We start from the raw sequence: 16,671 nt of genomic DNA on the forward strand, positions 1-16,671 counted from the left end.
TCAAAAGTGAAGGGAGGGCCAGTTGAAGCCATTTGGGGCAGTAAAAAATGTTTTAGGTTCCTGGAAGGGGATGTTGAGTGAAGATGATTTACACGATTCTTAGAAATGGGACTTTGGGAAACTGAAGGTCTGGCGTAGGCAGAAGGAAGCACAACCTTCTCAAAAAGAATATGGCAGGAGAAGAGAGAGGCCAACTGAGTACCGAGGGCCTGAGAACTGGTTCCCAGGTTTAGAGAAAGGGTCTCTGCCCCAAGCTATGGAGTTGCCTAAAGATAGAAACTGGTCAGTAACCCAGAGTGCTTAGTACCTATAAGAAACTTTAGTGCCAAGTCCTATGGATTGATGTTAACTATAATAATATAAATGGGGACGGTGCTTGTCCTGTTGGTGTATGAGCCAAGGGAGAAGGCGGGAATGGAAAATCAGCGAAAGAGAAGCTGAGAAGGCTGTGGACACAGGTTTCTGTCCAACAAAGAGAGGAGTTATCCCCCCTTCTCCCTAGTGACAGTGGCATCACAGAGAGGGCTTGGGGACCTCTTCCAGGACAGGAGGCAACAACAGAGCCCTCATTTCACCAAAGCTCTATTTTCTGTGATGGGGTAGGGAAGGAAAAGGAGGAGGAATCTCCGGGGGGGGGGGTGGGTGGTGGGGGTGGTGGTGGAGGGGGACAAGAACATAGTTCCTGACTGTAGCTCTACACCTGACACTGGAGGATTTTAAAGAAGCTCCTTAGAGGCCAGGGAGATGCAAGGCAGGTTGAAGAAGCAAACCGCCTCGTCAAAGAGAGGGCAGTGGAAAGAATCCAGAAATAGAGCTGGAAGATCCAGTTCCAGCAGGCGGAGCATGAAGGAGACAGATGAAGTGGGGAGTGAAAACCCCTTGGGGCGGTGGGTTGGAGGCGGGCCAGGCAGGGTGGTGGAAAATAGTTGCTGGTGCCAGGGCAAGAATGAATTGAGCGCGCGGCCCTGGGAGGGTGGAGGGGAGAGGGCACAGGGCAGGTTCCGCAGGAGTCGGAGCCATCAAGTGAGGGACGATGGTTATTCCAGCCGTCCGAAGCCTGTTCTGTCGACTTGGTGCTGGTAAGATGAAGGTCTGGATGGAGCTGAGAGTGGCAGGCGAGGGGAGGGGGTGAGGGTCAGGGTATTGGCTTTCATGAGCCAGGGTGAGTGACACCACCGCCCCATGTGCTCCCCGAGAGTGGCATTCATGTTTACTTGTGCAGTTTGTGGAGTGCTGATCCTAGCCCGGACTGTGTTCTGAGAAAGGCTGAGACCCTAAAACAGCATGTCAGCTTGGCTCCTGTGGACACGAGATCCTTCCCCTAAGGAGTGCTCCATCATTGTCGGGGCCTTGTGGAAGCACCAGACCGGGGCCAGTGGAGGGGAAGCTCTTTGGCCAGAGCCCATCGGTGACCTAAAGGCACCCTTGATTCCTGGAGGCCTTACTGCCCTCCTGGCCTCTGATTCAGTTCTCAAGGCTGCCTCAGAGAAGGTTCTCTCAGAACAAGACAGGCCTGGGGGAGCTGGCAGGGGGAATTGAGGCAAGCTGTGAACTGTGTCCTCCAACTTCTTTCTCCTCATTCTTCGGCATTGCCAGGAGACGGAAAAGAGGCAAGGTGAGGAGGACGGAGTGTGTTTAAAGTCAAGACAAAGATGGGCTTTTGCCCCTCATCTCTAAGCTCTGTAACCCAGTTGTAAGATCTAGAAGCCTTCCTCAACTAAATATCTCTTTCGGCCCCATTTTGGCAGCCTTTGCTGGAGACTATAATCCACTTTATAACATCACATCTCACATTCTAACGTCTCCAATTTATCCTGTGTATGTTTGCTGTTTGCTCGGTGTAGGCTCATTTCTTCTGTTGTTCTCTGCTTTTAGTAGAAGACAGGCTTCCTTTCTTGGGGAGAACCCGAAAATGGTCCAGGTGTTGGAGATGGGAGACAAGGCATACGGCTGATGGGGCTCAGCGAATGACAAAGGACAGAAGACCCCCAGAAGAAAGAGTAATGAGAATCCAGAAAAGAGACGAAAACTTTGAGATTTCCTTCTTTTTTAACGGCCTTATTAACATATAATTCATAGTGCATATAATTCTCTCATTTCGATTTGGCGGCTTTTAGTATATTCACAGAGTTGTGTGCCGTCACACTTTTAGGACATTTTCATTGTTTTCCAAAAGAAATCCTGCACTCCTTAGCCATCACTTCCCAACCCATCCATGTCCCCCAGCCCTAGGCAACAACTAACTTACTTTCTCTGTGAGATTTCTTAGGCCAACAGCGAACGCATCCCGGGATTCCATGAATTTATAGAATGCTTTAGTGCCTATGAAGTGTTTTCCCACAGGCACCCTCAGTTTGATCTTTTCATCAACTCATTCAAGCAAGCAGGGCAGGGAGTTTTATCTTGCATTTTTCAGATCAGAAAACTGGGGTGTCTCTGAATGACAACATTCCAGCTTCCCCAAAGGAATGAAGTGACCCACCCTTCACATCTATGAAAGAAAAATAAAAGGGAGTTTGGAGTCATATTTCCTTCACTAATCCTCAACGTTTAGGAAAATAAAGGCAGAACACAAGGTGAAGAAGCAGGAAGGAAGGATTGAAGCTGCATTTGGAGGCATCGAGGTGAAGCATCTGTTAGAATGCTTTAATTAAGATTTATGACCTGCTGGAATGTATTGCCAAAGGTAGCTGCAAGATCTCCTCTCCTTGGGATTAAAAAAAAGAAGAAGAAGAGAAGAAGAAGCAGATGAAGAATAAAAATCCCAGCAGAGTTCTTGAGTAGGATTGATTTTAGGGAGTAGTTGTGTTAGGAAGGCAGGTGGATGGATTAGGTGCTGTCCAGTCTTTCCCAGCGCTAAGATACCATGAAGGCAGGTGGTGGACACATGGTCATATGCTCATATGGAGTTATCCACAGTCCCCACGGAGAGGAGGTCCTATTTATTTTTGGTCCTTCTGTCTGTAAAGTGAGATGTGCTATCCTCCCTCGGCTGAGGGCAAAACCCTCCGGGAGGCATTGTAGACACTTCAGAGAAAAGGCCAATGCAGAGAAAGTTCGATTCAACTTTCATTTGCATGGCAGCGTGTGCTGGTTGTTTATTTCTGTATAACAAACTACCTCAAAACTTAGTGGCTTAAAACAGTAACTCATCCTTATAGTTCACAGTTCTGCGTGTGGACCGGGCTCTGCTGGGTAGTTCTTGCTTGCGATCTCTCATGAACTTGTAGTTGGATATTGGCTGGGGAGGGCGCTGCAATTTTCCTGAGGTTTTAGTGAGTAAGTCATCCAAAATGGTGCCCTTCTGTGGCTGGCAATTGATGCTGGCTCTTGTCTGGAAGCTCAGCCGGGGCTATCAAGTGGACCGTCCTCGTACGGCTCATGTTATGTGTGCTTTTCACAGCAGAGTGGTTATGTTTTCTGGCGGGTCCAGGTTGGCTTACCTCACATGCCCAGCACCTTGATGGGGACAGTTAGAAGCCTGGGTCATCTGGGCTCCTGGTCCTTTCTGTATGGTAGTCAGAACCTCGGAGGCAGAAGCAAGTAGTCCTTTTAAAGGTCAGGCCTGAGCTGATGTCGTGTCGCTTCTGCTATACTCTGTGGATCGAAATAGTCACTACTAATCCTGGATTGAAGGGGAGAGAAAATACACCCCACTGTGTAATGGGAAGGGTGACAAAGAATTAGTGACCATCCTTAATCGGCCATGCACTGAAGGGGAGCCATGATGTACTAAAGTGTTGTAGGAGAAAAACGCACAGAGCCTCAAAACAAAGATACATGAAAGTGTGCACTCGAATAAAGCTATAGACGTAAGAATTGGTCTACAGCGGTAGGTATTAAAGTTAGAAAGGTCGGGGATAGTTAAGACAACTGGAATTGAGTGAGCTCCATCTTGAAACAATTCCTTAGTTAATCCATTTGTTTAACAGACGCTTATCGAGCTCATAGCTTATGCCAAGTACTAATACTACAAAAAAGAATATGACATGAGGCTTTCTTTCCAGACTTCTACCAAAGTCTGCTAGTCCGTGCATTAGGTGGTCTCCTAAATCCAAAAGGTAGTTTCTGGTGTACGTATCACTCTCAACACAAAGTATTACAGTTGATATCCAAAGACATAGAAACGATGCCGCACAGACATAATGATGCTGTTGCGTAGGCCTCCGGATTTAGCATCCTACCAGGCAAGAAAAGAAATAAATATTTATCACTATTAACAAAAATAGATGAAAGATATGAGGGAGAGTGGCCAAGTTAAATAGGTTTCTCTGGAGAGACTGGTGGGTAGATTGCCTTCGTAGAACATTCTTTGGGAGAAATGGTGTGTGTTTAGGACCCTTGGGTTCAGCTGGAGTTGTCTGGAGGCCTTGAGAAAACAGTGGCTATAATTCATGTTGCTGGATCAGATTTTTTTTGACAGATCCAAAAGGACTCCCTGTGGGGATGTGAGACTGTCTGTTTAAGAAACATTGCTGTGCTGTTGCTCAGGGTGCATATTACAGCTATATTCTAAAGAGAAGGCACACCTCTGAGTACAAGAGCAGAGATAGGGCTACAGACAGTGATAGAAGCAGCTAAAATGGAAACAGAGCCAGGCAACGATGCCTGAGGCAGAGGCAATGGAGGCAAAGAAGGGTTGCAGGTTGTTTGCCCAAGATTGCATTAGCCGAGGTCAGTCCTTAGAGCTGATCTGATCGGAGGGCAAGTTGGTTGAAAAAGTAGCATTTTTGGCGAATTTGGCCATTTAAAGAATCGAATTGACTGGCTTTAGTATGCCAGGTGCTAAATCATACTGGGCCACAAGGAAAGCCTGCAGAGAAAAGGAAGATGGCCTCAGACAGGTGGTAGAAGAAAGAGGACATCATATTAAGGCCTGCTTTTCTTTGCTTGCCTTGGATCTTAGGCTACAGTCAGGCTGGACTTCAGGGAGAAATGTTCTAATGGAAGGAGAGGATTTATAAGGAAAAGGGATGCATCATCCCTTCCTCCTCTCATGCCCCTTTCACGTCACCTCCAACGCACCTTCCTAAAACATAGCTGTCATTACTTGCCTAATGGCCTCTAGTCATTCTTGTTCGCGGGAGCAAACATCCTTCTTAGTTTTGCATTCCAACCTATCAAGCTGGTCCGACTATTCGGTTTTCAAATCTGCTAGCACCTAACGCCAGCCGAGTGATTCTCTGGTTATCTGCCTTGGTAGTTTTTCACCACCCCAAACGTGCTCTCTCCTTTTCTTCTGACTCCAGATCATTCTTCAAAGTCTTCCTGAACAATGAAGTTTCCCGGATCACTCAAGATGACTCCCTTCTCCTCTTGTTTACAGGTTCATTTGTGTAGGAATTCATTTACTCGTGTGTTCATTTATTTGTTGAATTAATATTCATTTGCTGAACATATGTATGTATGTATGTATGTATGCATGTATGTGTGTATTTGATGTGGGACTTGAACTCACAGCCCTACGATCAAGACCTGGGCTGAAGTCAAGAATCAGACACTTAACTGACTGAGCCACCCAGGCATCCCTGGGTGCATCTATTATTTGCTGAGCACTAGGCATATTGATTTAGGACACATTTTCTACGTTCAAGGAGTTTGAATGTGACAGGAAGAATTTTCAGTTTCTCTGGTACCCACTCAGAAGCAGTATTATCTTTGCCTATATTTCTAGTTGTATTCTCTGTGGGCTTTTTGTTTTTTAATCTGTGAAATATTTTCCTTAAAGGCAGATGACTGTCTTGAAGTTCTTTTTAGCCCCCAAAGAGCCTGGCCCATACTAAACTCCCCCAAAACATAAAAGATTTGGGAGCACCCTAGAGCAGTGGCCTGGTAGCAGCACACGTGTGAGTCTGGATCTGATCATCAACTGGAGATTTGATGATCTCTAAAGGAAAGAGATTGCTTTGTGTGATTACTGGGGCCTAAAATCAGAGAAAGATCAGTACTTCCCCCATTTAAAATGATGTATATCAATGAAGAAACCCTCTGCCCATCTCTAATTTGTGTGTTCTCACCACATTCCAAAGTTCCGGGAACATGAGGGCCTTCTTCTCGAAACAAGAAAGACAGTCATTGGGAGTGGTCAAGCCTGTTGATAGTCTGCTGGTTGAGGGCCCAGTCAAGAGTGAGGGCACCCAGGCTGCTCACCTCCTAGGAAAAGTCCCGGACAGGCAGCGGAGTTACATTGGAAGTGTCATGGTGACCAGAGCTCCATGCTCAGAGACGCCATCTTGCCCACCCCATCTCCCTCTGGCTTGGCTTTTTAATGTAGGGTCACCCAAACAGGGCACGTGATCTGGAGAATGCCTGGCTCAGTTGGAAAACCCAGTGAACTAAATGTCAAGAAAGAGAGTTGTAACCTTGGCCCTGGCCCTGATAACTTGTGTTACTGGAGGTCATCACTTTTCCTCTAGGCCTTAGATTCCCCACCTAAAATATAAAGGAGCTGAAATAGTTCAGTCATTTTGTCAAACTGTTTTTTTTTGTTTTTAGTCAAACTCTTTCATCATACAAATCATAATGCAGAAGTTCAGAGTGTAGAGCACACAGAAGCAGAGCTGAATTACCTCATGAGGCTCAGAGAGGATTAAGCAGGCCCCTCACTTGCTCAAGATACCCTTTCTCTTTATACTGCCCCTGCTGACCCCCAGCACATATTTTGAAAGCCCCTGGACCAGAAGGGTGAACCCTATATTTTTTTACTGATCAAGGTGCATAACCAAAACTAATTTTAAGAGACTCATTTCTAATATACACATCTTGATAAACGCCGTACCTTTGTTCCAGTGAATCCTTGTATTAGCTCTTAATAAAGCTCTTTTTTTTTTTTTTTTGAGAACAAAGGAAATATAGCTGGGATGTTCAACAGTTTATTCCCACACCCCAACTGACTGTCCAGCTCAATTCCTGAAGTGCACGCTCTGCAGTGTGGAGATCGCTGGCCTCTGGGGATCTTCAGGTTCTTTCCAGTCCGCTATTCTAGAAGGCTATGCCTGGAGCACAGAAACAATGCTAGTAATCAATAGCCCTGTTTATTTCTCATAGAAGAAAGAATTTTCTGGATACTTGGGAGACTGAAAGCATAGTGACCATTGTAGGGGGAGGAGACCTACTCCATTAAAAACTCAACACCCTGTCCCATATCTCCACTGGCCAGACTCACTCTGCTGGCTCAGGCATCTGGCCGGGGCCCTCCCGTGCTCTCACCTGCAGAATCTCTACAGCCTCGTGGCGAGATTTCCCAGGGCATGTCTGGCATGTGCCTCCTCTCGAGTCAGGAACTAGTAGCCCTAAACCAGCCCGTGCCAGGAGATTTTCTCCACAACCTGCCTATGAACAAAGAACAGCAGCTTAAAAATACTCCACTTCGGTTTAAGAAGCACTCTGTGAGGAGCAGGGAGCTGAGGGGGATTGTGTGTGATACCCTCTCCTTTCTCCTCATGCTGTGGCTGAGTGGCTGTTCTATTCCTGGAAAAGAAAGGGGGTTTGGGGGGGACTGCTGGGCCACTTTCTCGGGAGGACTACAGGGCTCAGGGGAGAGGCAGCCAGGCACAGTTCCCGGTCCCCATCCACTCATAACTCGTTTGAGAGATATGCAAACTGGCAGGACTGCCCAAGGCCTCCTTGCCAAGGCAGGCTTCCCTCCAAGTGGGCTTCTATATTTATGTGAAACAGAAATAAAACATAGCACTAAAAGGCAACAGACACACTACCCAGCACCCCCCATGAGTGCGTGTTTAATGAAAGGCAAGACGGTGGGAAGAAGCGATCAGAGGGTCACTCGGGGCAGAGTGAAGGCTTGGTGGCCTCAGAGACCTTGACCTGGGGGAAGCCAGAAAGATGTCCACAGACAAAGACCAGGCAAGTCTTAACACTCCTTTTGTGGGCCTTAGTATGCCTAACACTGAGGCATTGGGCTCTATATTAGTTTCTAGGACCCCCATAGCAAAGCACCATGAACTAGGTGGCTTAAAACAATAGATATTTGGGGTTCCTGGGTGGCTCAGTCGGTTGAGCGTCCACCTTCGGCTCACGTCAGGATCTCACAGTTCGTGGGTTCGAGCCCTGGGTCAAGCTCTGTGCTGACAGCTCAGAGCCTGGAGCCTGCTTCGGATTCTGTGTCTCCCTCTCTCTCTGCCCCTCCCCCGTCCCCCCCCCTCGAAAATAAATAAACATTAAAAAATTAAAAAAAACCCCAATAGATATTTATTCTCTCACAGTTCTGGAGGCCAGAAGTCTGAGATCAAGTTGTTGACAGGGCGATGTCCTCTCTGTCCTCTGACAGAGGATCCCTTCTTGTCTCTTCTAGGTTCTGGTGGTTGCTGGCATCCTTGATGTTTCTTGGCTTATGGATGCAGCACTCCAATCTCTGTCTCTGCCTTCTCATGGCTTTTCCTTTATGTGTCTGTATCTTTTTGTCTGTTTTTTTTTCTCTTATAAGGACACCGGTCATATTGGGCTTAAGGCCCACCTGAATCTGTTTTAATGATTACATCTGCAAAGATCCTGTTTCCAAATAAGGCCACCTTCACAGGTTCTGGGTGGACCCAAATATTTTGGGAGGTGGGGGACGCTATTCAATCCAGTACAGACCCTAAATGCCCCTTTGTCAGGAAAGAATGGGGGCCAGAGAAAAACAATTTTCTCTGCTCTGCTCTCTTAAACTCAGAATATTATACCCATTCTCCAGTTTAGCAGATTCCTTAGGCAAGTGGGAAGGTTGATGGTCTTGAAGTCTCCCTTTAACCTTCTTACACTGGCAGATCCCAGAAGTCACAATGCTTAAGCCCTCTTGCAATAGATCACAGGCAAATACAGACCTCATCACTTCTTAAAGGTTTCCAGGAAAGGGTATTCACAATACACATCCTTAGTGGATAGGAGAAAGTCCAAATTTCAGATTCCATTGGTCAAAGGAAAACTCTGATCTGTGTAAATCCAACAGGATGCAGGGACATGTATTCTGGATTTTAGCTCTGAAGGTAACTCTCAGGCTCAGACCAATGACTCCTCACCTCCTCCTTTTTGAAAGAGAGCTTTTACTTGCTTGGTGTATACATTCTTACATCCTTTTGATTTCTGCCTTTCCCATCCTTACCCTCCCTCTTTTCTCTTAATTTTACTTTTTTTCTTGGTTGTTTTTCTTTAATTTTTAGTTCCTAAAAATAAAAAAAAAATGTAATTGATTCTTTCTACTCTTTCTCTTGGCCAATCTGCTGAGTTGCTGGCTGAGGGGCTCAGTTTCTCTCGTGCCCTCACTCCACTTATCCCTTTGTAGTCTAACTGGCCCACTTAGTTCATGCCGATGGGTCTAAAGATAAGGGAGGAGATTTGAAAAGAGTAGAGGACATGGAGGGAAAAACAATGCCTCAGAGGAAACAGCAGAAAATGCCAGGAAATTACTGAAACTCAAGCACAGAGCCCATCCAAGACCAACAGCAGAAAAAGTGGGGGTGAAAATGGAAAGAATCATGAAAACCCAAGCAGACGGTCTTGGGCTGCTTGTAGTAAAAGGGCAGAGAAGATAATATGAAAAAATGTAGCAAAAAATTGTGAAGAAAGACAATCAAGGCACAGAGAGAGGCCTGACAAGCAGCACTAGAGGACTGAAATGGACTGGAGAGCTAGCCGGAGACGGGTATTGGGTTAAGTCTGAAGCTTAAACTGTTGGAGTCCTCAAAGTCCTGCTCAGTAAGTCCTGAAAAATGCTCTCAATCTGCTCTATTAAACCCTTGGCCTTCAGTTCCATGTTGCTGGAATGGGGAACATTGATTCTTCCACCTTTTAAGTTTCCCAGAGGACAACAGTCAGGTCAGGCATCTTCCTGACTCCCTCAGGCACCCAGAAAATGGTAGATGATTCCACATTGTCTAGACTAGAGCTGGTGGGGTTCTCCAGAAAATGGTAGATTTCCCCATGCTATCTAGACTAGAGCTGGTGGGGTTCTCCAGAAAATGGTAGACTTCCCCATGCTATCTAGACTAGAGCTGGTGGGGTTCTCCAGAAAATGGTAGACTTCCCCATGCTATCTAGACTAGAGCTGGTGGGGTTCTCCAGAAAATGGTAGACTTCCCCATGCTATCTAGACTAGAGCTGGTGGGGTTCTCCAGAAAATGGTAGATTTCCTCATACTGTCTAGACTAGAGCTGGTGAGGTTCCCTAGAAAATGGTAGACGTCCCCATACTGTCTGGAGTGGAGCTGGTGAGGTTCCCCAGGAGGCACGGCTGATTCAGAATCAGCAATGATAAGAGCAGAACTTTAAAGGCTATGTTTTTCTGCTGGAATATGCTCTCACTTTTTCGGCACCCTTTCTTCTCTTTTCCAGGGATCCACAGACCCATCCTCTTTCATGACTCCCAAACTCTGGACCTCCCTCTCACTCTTGGCTCAGACCAAGTGTATCTCCATTAACACCGAGCAGAAAATACTTGCTGCCTGTTATCTGCTCCCCAGTTGTGTCCAGCCCACTTAATCAACAGGTAATGATAATTCACCTAAGAACTCCCAGGTACCCTGAGCCTTACCCAAGTAAATAGATCTAAAGAACTCCAGCCAAGAGTAGCTGGTGAGGGAGAAGTATTTAGGCCAAACCACTCAGGCTTGACAGTATGTTATCAAAGTTATTCTTGAAAATTCCTTAGGAAGGTAACATTTTGTAGGCCAGTTACTTCAAGTGTTTCAGCTGAAGAAACAGTGGTCTGCTCCAATGCTAAAGAAAAGCTGATCTTTGGAGCTGATTGAATCTGTTATGCTGGTCTGAGTTTGGGATCACATGGAGGAAAAGAAAATATCCCAGCCAGACTCAGCTTGCAAGACAAGCCGCGCTGAGCTGTATGAAGGAAGCGTGGATTTGCATTTCATTCTTCCCACGCTGCAGCTTACTGATGGGCAGTTACTTATCTTTTCCCCTTTGCTGAGGACCCATGCCCAAACATATACAAGTTAACATGAGCTCGAGGGACTCCTCTCCATCAATGTGAGCTTCTTGGTGAGTGCGCGGTAGGGAGAAAGGGCTGTGCCTCTTTCGCGAGCACAACCGGCTGGCTTAGCAGCAGGTGGACCCACATCTTCTCTCCTCCATGTAAGCATACACGGTGGTGAGAGCGATCCTGGAAATTAAAAAACAAACAAACAAACAAAAAAACAAAAAAACCCTCCCTCTTTGTGTTTTTGAGTTTTTTATCATCAAACTGAATTTTACGTAGACGAGAGCTTCCGAACGCGAGTCAGTGCTTTCTGATGGGAACGCAGCCCCTTGCCTGGGCCCCTGGCAGGGAAAGTGGGTGGGGACGGAGAATGGGGCAGCAGAGGGGAAGGTGAGAGCTGCAGCTGGGCAAACAGAGCCTGCATTGTTCCCCTGCCGCATCGGGGCTGCAGCCTGGGACCCGCGCCTCCCTTAGAACGCAGCCAACAAGCACATGGTGCCTCGCTGCTCTATTTACACAGGTGCCTTCCCTCCCCAGGGAAGCTGGGGCTTTGCAAACATGCGTGACCGCATGCTTCCATAAGATGGATGCTCACATCTGCACGCTGCCGAGGGGAGAAACTGAGGCCCAGAGTGGGGAAGGAAGGCCGAGCAAATCAACGATGGAAGCAGGAAGGTCGGGCAGGTGTTCTGACTCCCCCTGGCTTCTCTGGTTACCAGGCTGCCTTTGTCCTGTCAGCCCTGCCCCTGACAGGGATAAAGCCTTTGGGCTTTTCACTTTAGATTGCAGCTGCTCTCCCAGCTACCGCTCCAAGCTGAAGCTGAAGCTCCCCGACTGTTCGGGGTGGGGGCTGGGCCGGTGACACTCCTCCTCCCCCCCACCCCCACCCACCCCCCGCAGCCACACCTGTTAGTGCAGCCTGCTCCCCCCCCCCCCACCAGAAGGGCAGGGAGGAAGGGGCTCTGGGGCTTGGACATTTCACGTGCCTAAGAAATGTCCCTGAGCCCTACTAGTATCCGCTCCACTCCTACCCACCCCCCCAACATCTCCTGGAAGTCCAAGGAAGGGCAAAGGAGAAACCCAGCCGATTCATTTATTTGTCTGTCGTGTTTTAAAGTGCTCATTTTCAGAGCCTCAGCTCAAATGCCCCAGATTCTTCAGCAGATGAGTTGTAAGGAAATGCAAGGGGTGAAGGGGAAACCATAGGTGAAAAGAGACAAAAAAGACTCATTGCATTTTAAAAAATGGTCAAGATCAAACTGATAGCCGGGCATGCTAACCTGACACTAACACTATAAAAAGATACAAAGAAGCGATTACTATAAAAGCCAGAAGAATAGTGACTTTCAGGGATGGGGGGAGGGTCGGGAACTTTCGGGAATGGGGGGGAGGGTCGAGACTGAGATAGAACACTTGGGGAGGGTCGATTTCTTACCCCAGTGTTGGCTACAGTACAGGGCATCTTGTGGTAGCCCATTAGGTTATGCATCAGCCTTGTGTGGTGCTTTGTTTTCTAAGGAAAGTGTTAAAATAGTTTGTCAGTTTCCCTGGCGCCTGGACAGCTGGATCTTTAGGATGCGACCCAATCACGTGCCTCTTTCCAACTGACACAACCATGTCGTTATAGCAGCTCTCAAGGAGGCACCAGTCTCTTGACCCTAACTTTGGGGAAGGGGGTAACCCTTCGAGGAGGGGGACAGTGGCATGGCAGAACAGAGGCGAAGTGAGGCTGTCCCCCATCCCTCTGAACCGGAAGGGGACTCCAGTGAGTTTTCTTCTTTGCGTGAAGTGAATAGAAAGCCTTTAGAGCATTCTCTGTCAGGTAGCTGACAGGTAACTTATCTGCATGAGGGGGCTCACCGTCTTCTCCACCAGATCAATGCTGGTGCCTGCCTTCCTCTCGCGAATCCCTCTGGAGCTGTCTCTCTGTCTCCCGAGGGACTAAGATGGTCACGGGGACTGCCTGAGATGCATCTCTGACTAACACAAATTCTAGGAACTAACTCTTCCAAGTAAAGGATCCGTTGGTCCCAGCAAGGCCATCAGAGACACTCAAATATTATCCAGTGTCTCCAAGTGCGTGCGTACAATTGTGTGCATGACTGTTTAGAGTAAGAGAGCAGGTTGCTAGGCAGTGCATTTCCAGCAAGGAGAGTGTGAAGAAAAAAAAAATAATAAATAAACAGATGACGGGGAGGAGAGATCCAGCGCCCGCTCGGAGAGGAGCGTTTGGGTCCGGTTCATTTCGTTCTGATGGGAGTGTCACGGGGACGTCAGGGCTCGCTCAGATCCGGCATGAGTTTCCAATCTTGCCTTCCAACTCCTCACCCTCTGTCTTATGTGGTGGGGAAAGCTGAGATGAAATATGGCCCTCTGGAGGGCCGTGCCTTTGTGAAAGACTATTACAGCTGTAACAAAACTTTTGTAATCTGCACCGTATCCCATTACACCTCCCGGCTCCTTGGGTCCCTTCCCAGCCTCAAGGAAAATACACACACCCTTTCTGTTTCTTTCTTTCTTTCTCTTTTGCTCTCTCCCTAGTTCCTACCCTTTAAAAGGGCATCGCAGTTGTTCTTTTCACATAGGCTTTTCTCTAACCTTTGAGGCAAATTGGCTTGAGGTGTGTAGAAAGGCTGGGTGATACTCGGTGCCCTAAGACCTGTCAAATCATCGAGGGGGCTGCGCAGAGCACAGGATGTGGAGGTCACCGCAGTGGGTCAGGATGAGGCTTCTCTGAGCCTTCCTATCCTTGGATGACGGCTTGCTGCCTCCTGCCTCTGACAACAATGATGAGCGCTAACTCTCATTGAGCCTGGGGGCTCTCATCCCCCCAATTGTCTTCATGCTGACTTTTGGGGGAACAGTTGGGCTCCGTGGTGAAGGAACTGAGTTAGAAGCCGACCGTCTGGATTTCTGCCTGAACCCCAGTAGTTCCTAATTGTGTGACCTTAACAGATGTCTTTAATCTCTCAATTTCCTCATCTGCGAAGCAGAGGTACTGATATTTACCTTGTAATGTGAAGTTCAAGGAGATGATCCACGTCAAGTGCTGTAGACAGTGCACGGCATGGCGGATACGCCCAACCGTAGTCCCCTCTTTTTTATTGTGCCGTGTTCTGACTTCTTTGGTGACGTGGTGGGCTCTAGAGCCTTCTTCGCCACGTGCTCAGGGGAACCAAGCTGGGCTCCAGGATGCAGCTGGAGGACAACGGAAGTGACTTCTGTTCTGGGGAGGGTGAAAAAGTGGCAAGAGAAAGGAATGACATAGAAGGTTCTTACAGTAGTCAGAATCTACAGCTGCTCTAGTCATGAAGGGACCAAGAGTCCCCTGTTTGTGTCAAAAAGAGACAGAATTGGTCAGACAGAACCGACGATTCCAAACTTTGGGCTTGCCACTGTCCCCTATCCTGAGATATTCAAAATATTCATTCGATAGAATGTTTGGCACGGAGGGTCTGTGACACAAAAGCCGGGGTCATGAATCCGGGAAGATCTGAGCCCTCCCTCCTCTATTGCCATTACCTGTGCAAACGGGGCTCACTTCTCAAACTCCCTGGGCCCTAGTTTAATCATTTGTAGAAGGAGAATCACGGCTAGCTCGTGGGATTGTTCTGAGAATTAAATGGAATAAAGTGCCTCAACATCTCTGATGTAGCACGTCGCTCATAGCAGCACTCAACACACTTGTTGAGTGAGTGATGGAAAGAGTGAATAGTAAGCTTTCCACGGATGATCTCATTCTTCACTTTTGAATTGGTTTTCCTTTTCTTTGCCTCTCCTCTTTCCTTTCTCCCCATTTCCTTCTTTCCCCCTTCCTCACATTTTTAATGTTCAGGATTGCCCTCCCTGTGCCATGTGTCTTTACCTGTCCTTGACTACGTCATTCCTTAGTCAGTATCCCTAGGTGTTTGCCATGGTGGGCCTTACACCTCGCCCGTCTACATAGAAAACGTGTCATTATATTGGGGCGCCTGGGTGGCACAGTCGGTTAAGCGTCCGACTTCAGCTCAGGTCACGATCTCGCGGTCCGTGAGTTGGAGCCCCGCGTCAGGCTCTGGGCTGATGGCTCAGAGCCTGGAGCCTGTTTCCGATTCTGTGTCTCCCTCTCTCTCTGCCCCTCCCCCATTCATGCTCTGTCTCTCTCTGTCCCAAAAATAAATAAACGTTGAAAAAAAAATTAAGAAAAAAAAAAAAAGAAAACGTGTCATTATAAATGGAGGAGGAGGAGGCTGCCTTGCTCCACACATGCCTGTCTGGACAGATTTCCAGGGGCAGCTGTGACTCTTGGTACAACTTCTTCACTTTACTAGTTCTTGGCTGTGGTGCTCATATGATAGAAGGTGGAGAGAGAAAGTGGTGAAGACAAAGGGCCAGGAGAAGAGAAAAAAAAAATAGATGTATCTACTTGAGGCCACGTGGCACTTTAGAGAAGGAACAGAGTTGACCACAAAGTAACGTCACGTAAGTCTCAGCTGGTAGCCAAGACCCCAGCCACTGAATCATAGTCGTTTCCCAACCTGAAGATAGAGGAGGTACCTGAGGGAAATAGGGGGAAGTAGGACATGATGTTCTATTGTACAATGTCAGAGAGACCATGAGAGGGAAGGATGATGTCAGGCTTGTGCCAAGGGATGCAACAAGGGAAGGTTCCATGCTCCCGGGAAACAGGCACTACCAGCATAACCTATCGTCCGTCCTTGTTGGTCAATGTTAATGGATTTGGGCTGGAAGATGGTAGGGCATCATGCAGGGATGATTCAAAAAGCCTTTTCTTTTGGATTTGCAATGAAAAAAAAATTTTTTTTGGTGCAGACCACAAATATACCTTACTCATCATATTTAATTGCAGCTTAAAAAATTTTTTTGAGGGTCGAGGAATCTCCAAGGCAGATGGATTGCTTCATGGCCATAAGACGGAGGGCTGGGAGAGCCTTACCAAGGTCATTTCCCCATGTTTCTGCTTTCAGGAAGTATCGTACAAATGTGAGGCTGGAACATCCAGGCTATGATCTCTAGAGAAGACAATGATTAGCCTGCAAACCAAATTTTGCTGCCTCTGAAAAATTGTCAGGAAAATGACTGTGTAATCTGCAAACAAAACAGAGGTACTTTATCACCCAGCACAGGAGAAGCTTCTTCATTTTATTCTACATTCAGGACTAAATCTTTCAGACCAAGCCAAGGGAGTAACAAGGGGGACATAATCTTGTTCTGATCCTTTGTAGCTTTTCTGGTAGCATCCCTGTCCCCCAGCTGGTTTTCAAGTTACAATCTCTCTGTCTCTCTGTCTCTGTCTCTGTCTCTCTGTCTCTCTCTGTCTCTCTCTCTCACACACACACACACACACACACACACATCCTTCATGCCCAGCTAGAACTGATTATCAACTGATTATTAACATTTGGGAAATTTGGGGGGATAAAATATATACAGTTGTGAAATACCATCCAAGTTCTTATTTTCTTATTGGTCTCATAGGGCAAGTGGAGCCCTCAGCCAAGCTGCTGAGATGTAGAGGTACAGCACATGCTCCCAACTGCCTGACTTCCCCACGTTTTCATCCATCTTTCTTCCTTTGTCAGGTCTGTGTTCATCTGTCTTTTCCAACACCCTACACCGTCAACCAATTTTGGGTTTTGGATAAAGGTTTGTTCTTCTCATTTGTCTCAGAATCCACTTTTTTGGCTTTCAAGTGAGCTGGTACCATTTTGGGCAGTTGTCTACTATGCACCTGGCCTGCTT

Source organism: Acinonyx jubatus, chromosome C1 (genome assembly GCF_027475565.1).
Source record: "Acinonyx jubatus isolate Ajub_Pintada_27869175 chromosome C1, VMU_Ajub_asm_v1.0, whole genome shotgun sequence".
Lineage (NCBI taxonomy): Eukaryota > Metazoa > Chordata > Mammalia > Carnivora > Felidae > Acinonyx > Acinonyx jubatus.